The following is a 7513-nucleotide window of genomic DNA, read 5'->3' as shown; positions in this document are numbered from 1 at the left end:
ATCGAAGTATTTCGCCTTACAAGAATTACACACCAATTGCTACACAGACACCTACTATCCACACTTACATCCCACAAACTGAAACGACCCCGTAAAGGCTCTGCATTTACAGCATGCGCTCGTAATTGGAACCATGCATTTTAAACTCATTTTTAAAAGCGTTGCACTTGTAGGCACCGGTGAACCACCGTCCCAAGGAATTTCGCGAAATTACAACCGGCAAATTTTGGCACGTCCATAGTTATTTTTTCTTCTTTTTATTCTGGAGTTTTCGTTCATTGATAATTTGTTTGCTTATTGTTTCTGCGTAGAGCTTTCGCCTCGTTTGGCTGGGAAAACCGGTAACCCGCCGCCGTCGGCCAGAAACTTCGCACTAAACAAAAACACCCCGGATTAGCCGGAACGGATATTAACGGAGAGCCGTAACTATCGCCCGCTAGTAAACAGCGGTTTATAAGAAGAGTCTCTTTTGGTTTTGTGCCTCTAAGAAACACGTTTAGCATGATTCCATGTCATGCAAGATTGGTTTATATGAGGCCAGCTCCGGTGTAAACAATGCTGAATCTTTTTTAGTCTGATTGGCGGGCCAAAACTCATTATAAACTTTCCTGGTCTTTATTACCAGACCGCACGCCACCAGGCACAGTATCCCCAAGCAAAGGGGCACTAAAAAGGCCAGTGGTCTGTGCCGTATCAGAAACAGCGTTTTATCAGAGTATATGTATCAAAGTATTTGTAAGGTGGGGAGATGATGCTTTATGACTTTGTTTTTTTGGGCTGTAGGATAGGGACCCCCCACCCCCGCCGTTTTAATCGTAATAGAAGACAAACACAGTGAGAGGCACTAAAACACAGCCACCCGACCTCATTCGACCTGTCCTGGTCAAGGTCATATAATCGGCCGCCTGAAATGACAACAGGACCCCCGAGGCTGTTCTGGTGTTGGGTTCCCCTCTCCCTCTCCCACTATCCTTTAGGAAAACAAATGCACTTTCTCGCAGTCCAATGAAGAAACTCATTAAATTCTTGCTTAAAGGAATCCCAACCGTGCCCTCTTTAATTAATATTTGAACAGAAGAAGCCCTTTGGCAATTTGGGTCTTTTTTATAATTGTAAAGAACAATACGAACAACATCTCAATTCTTATAATACTACAGCAAGATAAATGTGTATGTATATACGATTTATAACACAGCCTATTTTAAAATTCAATACTTTGCATTCACATACATAAATATCTATGTTTTTTTCCTAATCGTCGATTGGTGTTAAAATCGAAAAGAAATTATTTCGCATTTTCAGTTTAATAAACGCGTAAAGCTTTATGCATCGTGGGTACGTTTTTGGCAGCCGGCGGAAGCCGCAGGTAGACAGCCGTTTCAATAACAGGTATCCTAAACGGGGAAAAGAAACAAAAAATGTTATTAAGTGGCTTCTTCCGAATACTGACGTTATTGATGTATATTATTCTAAATACCTGCGCGAAATTACGCCAGTCTAAAAGCTTGGAGCATCATCGACCAGTTCACGAAAATGTCACCGGACTTCTGGATGGTTCTGGAAGTGTATCACCGTTCGTTTGGAACTTCATCTGCTTTCCAGGAACTTAATAACCTATTTATGTGTGCAAATACGTAATATATAATGCAACAATATTGTAAATGTATAGCCTACTATATAATGGCCTATGTAATAAATGCTTCTCTTCGCCTACCCCATCTATAAGGACCAGCTGGAATTTATTGAACATAGGGATTAGGGGCGAGCGGGAGGGGGTTAGGACGATTCCGAGGGCCTCTGTGTGAAAGGGGCCCTAAAATTTTGTGATTGACTTGGATTGGTCTGGGATGGGGGGGGGGGGGGGTGCAATATGATATGCTTTAAAGGAACCCAAATCTTTATCGGTCACCCTGATAAGATTGGATCTACAATCTGGTGAACGTTGGAATGATAGCGTCACCATGGCGCAAAGACACAATTTCTATGGCCGTGCGTCTGCGGAGGACTCCGTTATAAAGGGTGCAGGGCTGCGGACCTTGAAGCCGCAATCCTGAGCTCCGGCACAGGATTTTCCTCTCTCACTTTCAGGGGGTGGGTCCAGATCAACCTTTTGCACGCCGAGGCAGCACTGCATGGGGCTGGATGCAAACTTCCTGAGACTGTGACTTACTGCTTCGACTTGGATGCTTTCCTGCACTTTAGAGTGGATTTATGTGGAAATTACTTTGAAATGACCAGAGAGAATATCCATTTAAATAATGCCTTGGTAGATTACGAGAAACAGAGATATTTGTGATGAAATGCTTTGTTATTGGGATTTTCTTTTTTTAACCACTGTTTGTTAACTTTTAAATATTATTTTCAATAAATATGCGTTCTTGCTTTGCTGTGCTGGAGTACACATAGGACCAGATTATAAGATCATTACCCAACAAGAAAAAACATCGACGAGAAAATCCACTTACCAAATGCTAGCAATAAATAAAGGCAATTTTCCTTAATCTCACTTGGAGGTGTCGTGTAGGAGGAGTTCGTTTAAACCCTACAAGTAACGGATTTTCCCCCTATAAAAAGAAAGATTGGAGCCTCATCGTATCACTGGAAGGCAGTGCCTGAGGTCCGGGAATCGGGGCAGGTAGGATCTGTCGGATTTTTTTTCCTGTAACGCAAAGTGTCTCAAGGTGAGCGAGTAGAGAAAATAAATGCAAAAAAAAGGCTTTTCAATAGCCAAGGAAGGGGTGCATTGCAATAACGCACGTCTAAAGTCAGATCAACGCCCAGATCAAAGTATTATAATTAACCGAAAATGTGAATTAGTGGAGTGGAATTTTTGATGTGTAAGTTTTTTTTTTGAGTGATACTTAATGCTGTTCATCTTTTTACGTTCCATGCTTATATCGTAAATAGTTTTTGCTTTTGCTGAAAATATTACCCATAGTGTCGGACTGTTTTTCCATTTAAATTTATTGAAATCTATATGCCGACGAGTACGGTGGTGATTCCATGTCGCCTTGTCACCTATACAAATGTGTGGTGATTGAACATGTTACAGGGCTGCGTGGTAAAGGAAGCACACCAGTAACAACGGCCTTGATCACAATAATAATTCCGCGGTCTATAATAATAATAATTATTATTATTAGCATTGATATTATTAATAATATTAATAATAATGATAATAATAATGCTTTAATATTAATATACGTGCATGACAGTATCTGTATACTCAATACCTTATTAATGTTTCAAATGTAATTGGAAACAAATACTATTACAGTGTTAACAAAGAAGTGACACCGTAGTTTTTAACTGTAACAGTAGTAAAAGTGATGTGGTTGAAGCTATATGTTGTAATCAATCGGAGAATTAGATTGATTCTCGGATTTATTTCCAGTTGCTGTGTAAATGGGTGCTAAGTAAGTTCATCAGATGAAAATGCAAATTTAATAAGGCTGCATTTTATAAAGAGGATCTGGCATTAGGCAGTAGACCCAGATTGTGAATTTATACAAACACCATCCATATTATTTTACATATTTAAGGTTGTCCATTTAAACGCTTAGGTCGTGGTTGGAAGGGGCAGATTTCCAGTGTAAGGAAGTAAAATAAAACGCAGTGAGGTTGGCAGAAGACCAGTCCCCTACACAAATGAAATGCGCACATATCTACTTTTGCAAGACCCTGTCAGCTTGGAATTTTGAAATCCGAGAGGCTGTAAGAGCTAAAAGCCCTTATTTTCCTGCAACAGAGATGCCCAAATAGCATTAGCGGATACGCCTTCACTCCTGCTGGTAGTCTTTTTTTTCCCCTCATGCACCGTGGATATTCATGCAGAGATGTACACAGAAATCGCGCCGTCACACCGGTCCACACGAGCGACAGAAATTTTGCCGGTTCCTCTGGAGGCCCATAACAGAATGGGTCCCTCAGCCCCTCCCTTCCTGATGGACTGATGGAGGTTGCAGGAATTATTCACATCGATGGATCGGCTGCAGCGAGGTCGATCGGCGCTGCTCTGACTTGTGAGTCTTCCATCGGCGGCCATGGTGACTCATGGCGGTTTGACTCATGCGTCCGCCATCGTCGGCCGCAGAGAGCCCGACCCACACTGTTCTGGTCCATGAGCTTTTCCGTGCTGGTACTGTGGCGCCGGAATGCCGGCGCCGCTGGCGCCAGGTCGCTGTTTGCCCAACCCTGTGGGGGTGCCAGCGGGCACCGGGTCAGCCCCCCCCCACCGATCTCCCTCACATCAGGATACACACACCGTAAACTTACGTGCAGGACCAAGAGCACAAGACTCTGATAAATAGATTAGAGGTGAAGAACAATGGCAAAGAAGAAAAATAAAACAATTGGACTTTGACTGGCCCCATGCTCACATGGCCCCCAACCCCCCCCCCCCCCCCACTTACTTACTGAGTTGGGGGTGGGGGGTATTGAGGGGCCTCCTAAATGCCCGGCCCAATATCTTGAAGGCTCTGAGACGAAAATACGGTGGATTTCCTGGGGACATGCTGCTCGGTGTATTGATGTATATTTTAAACACACTTTTTCACTGGGTGTTTACAGACACCCTGCAGTGCCAGTGTGAGGCAGTAACTGCATATATCCTGGCCTTACCCTGTGTGTGGGGGGGGCTGCTGGTGGTAAAACTCCCGATGGCATTAATGGGTAAAATTTGCAGTTTTCTTCAGTCAGCCTCTTGGAGCTGCGGAAGCAGGTGGCACTGTATATTATTTTTATAATCTTGCCCAAAGGGAGGTGTGCAGACCATTTTTCCAGCCCCTGCCTCTGGGTTCTGTTGGTGGAGCCCGTTGCAGAGTGGCACCAGACCCCCTTCCCGCCACCCTGCGCAGTTTGCCGGCAGTGGACTTTATGGCCTGTTTACAGCTGCTGTTCCCGCCTGACACACTGTTCCACGCAGCTGGGAAAATTACTTCTCTTAGAGCAGATGGGGCATCTTGTTGAGTGACTTTTTGTGTGTCTGTTTTTAAAGATTAGGTTTACCTTGTTCATGTAAAAGTCCTTTGAGGAGCATAGAAAGCAGCCACTGTACGCTTAGCAGCGTATGTGATTTGTAGGAAACTGCTCGATTGCTGTTTTATATTGTTGTGTTTGGCAGGTTGCTTGGTTTAAATGCCCCCCCCCCCAGCATGCTCTGTGTGTGTCTGAAAATTATGAGAGGAAGGTGATCTTGAATTCGGCAAGAACTCAAGTCTGTTTCTGTTGAGGCAAGGTCCCGGGTGCCTTCTTTTGGGTCCACTATCCTCCGCGTCACGGAAAACGGAATGAATAGATGAAGTGAATGCAGGAGGGAAGAGGAGAGAGCAGACCTGGCCTCTGTATCACTGGCACGCGGCTCTTTGCCTCCTGCCTGACCCCCCCATCCCAAAGGGGGCCCCTCTCACCCAAGTGGCTCACTTTCACCAGCCTGGCTGAATAATTGATGGATCGAGTAAAATGTACAAAGCGGGCAACTTAATCTTGAGAGTTCTCTTGCGGGGGCAGGTGAATGAGGGCAACTGGCGGAGACACGACACCGAGCCCCCAGGCATTTAACCGGGGAGATGTGGGGGAGGGGGGTGTCACCAGAGACACTGTCGTCCCGGCGCCCAGAGTGTAATCTGAGACTCGCTTACAGGGCCGATGCACCTGCGAGCAAGAGAACAGGGCATGGAAAGGACCCGGGGCGAACATGAAGGAGTGCCAGGCATCACACTGAGCCCGGGGGGAGGTAGAGAAGGCTGGGGCACTGTGCTCCTCGTCCACGTTGTCCAGGCCGTGAGGCCGCTGGAGGTGGCCGGCGGTGCCGTGAGATTGTGCAGCCCTCCTAGCCGGGCCCGCCGGATCGGTGTGCTCTCCACGGCTGAAATATGCCTCCTAATTAATTAAACCGACAGGTTTCACACAAACAAGGACAGGGTGCTGGCTCTTGGCTCTTGCCAGCAGCAAACTTGGGGGGTGGGGAGGGGGGAGTGTAACAGGAGGCCATTTGTGTCTGCTTTCCCGGGGGGGGGCTTTGGGATCACACACTGTCACGAACAACTCCATTTTCAAAGGCCATCCTCCACATGCACACGCGTGCACCAGCTCACATGCACACATAACATAAACTGCTGGTGGCCTTTTGTCTGCGAGGGTGTCACTTTGATGGACTCCATGAGCGAGGGGCTCACTTCTGTGGTCCGGGAGTGGCAATAGACAGCAGAGGTGGTGCTGGATGGGCTAACTTGGTACCGGCCCTGTGCCAGGGGCTGCATCCCCCAGCCTCACCCGCCAAGCATGGTTCTACCACGGTGCTGCGGCGACCAAAGACAATACTCAAGATTCCTGAAGCGTGTCTGTCTGCGTATGAGTGTCATTTTGTATATTTGTTTGGGCCTATTGTGGAATTTGTTTATGCGTGTGTACACGTGTATGTACACATGTGCACTGGACACACCTACCGAAAATCATTTGTTTTGCAATAAGATTTGCAAAACATGCTTTAGTGTACCGCGAGGTTATGTAAGCACCATATTATCTTGTGAGCACGTAATAATTAATGATGTTTTATAGTGACTGTCCTTTTTTAACAGCGTTTTCCCCCAGAATTCTCCTCCGTAGCCGCTGGCGGCTAAGCTGTCCGCTCAGCTGAACGCTACACGGATTCATCTACGGTGTAACGATATACAGACTAATTGCCTTAAGATGTTTCTTCTCATTCTGCCCCCTTGTAGCTGCCCCCCCCCCCCCCCCCGCCCCTTTATTAGGCATTTTCTTTGGAATATCGCCCAAAACTGGTCAGAAACGCAGACTGAGGCGATGTCAAGTTTCCGAGGCTCGGCGGCATCGCATTTTTCTAAGCAGCGGTACTGCGGCGGGATCCTTGCATGCTGCTAGAACATAAGCAGCCCCTGCGAGCCGGGTTCCACGAGTAGGAGTCACACATGTTCTACATTCTCCCTGAACACGGCTGCCCCCCGCCCCCCCCCCCCCCACAGGTGTCACTGTTCTCCTGTGTAATGGAGACGGCCCCCCCATTCTCGGCTCCCTGCCAGTCTCTGACGCCATGCTGCCGGGTGTATTTTCTGCCATTTCCATAAGAATCCTGCCCAGTGTCACCCCTCCACGGGTACCAGCCTGGAAGGTCAGCACACGGGGGGACATTACCCTGATATCACAGGGGTGGCTTCTGCCTCAATCACAGCCCCTTGACCCGGTTAGTCCAAATTGCACCAGAAAAGAGTGAAACCAAGCAAGTGAAAAATGGTAAGAGGATAGGGCAGGGTTAGGTTAGGGTCCATGCTTCCTCCAGGCCAATAGAAGGGTTAGGGATCATATCTGTCTCTGCAGAAAGTACCAGAAGAGTGGTCTGCAGCTACTGACAAAACTGCTCAGGTTTTCTCGAAAAACCTGCCAATAAACTGGACGGCTTTCTCATGGCGTCCTTCCTGCGCCGTCACTCCCTGCCGGCTCGTGAACCCCACCTGCGCCGACTCCAACCTGCTCTCTCTTCATGTGTTTTGCAGCA

The sequence above is a fragment of the Brienomyrus brachyistius genome, chromosome 9 (assembly GCF_023856365.1).
Source record: "Brienomyrus brachyistius isolate T26 chromosome 9, BBRACH_0.4, whole genome shotgun sequence".
Taxonomy (NCBI): Eukaryota; Metazoa; Chordata; class Actinopteri; order Osteoglossiformes; family Mormyridae; genus Brienomyrus; species Brienomyrus brachyistius.
Note: the sequence above shows the minus strand (reverse complement) of the source record.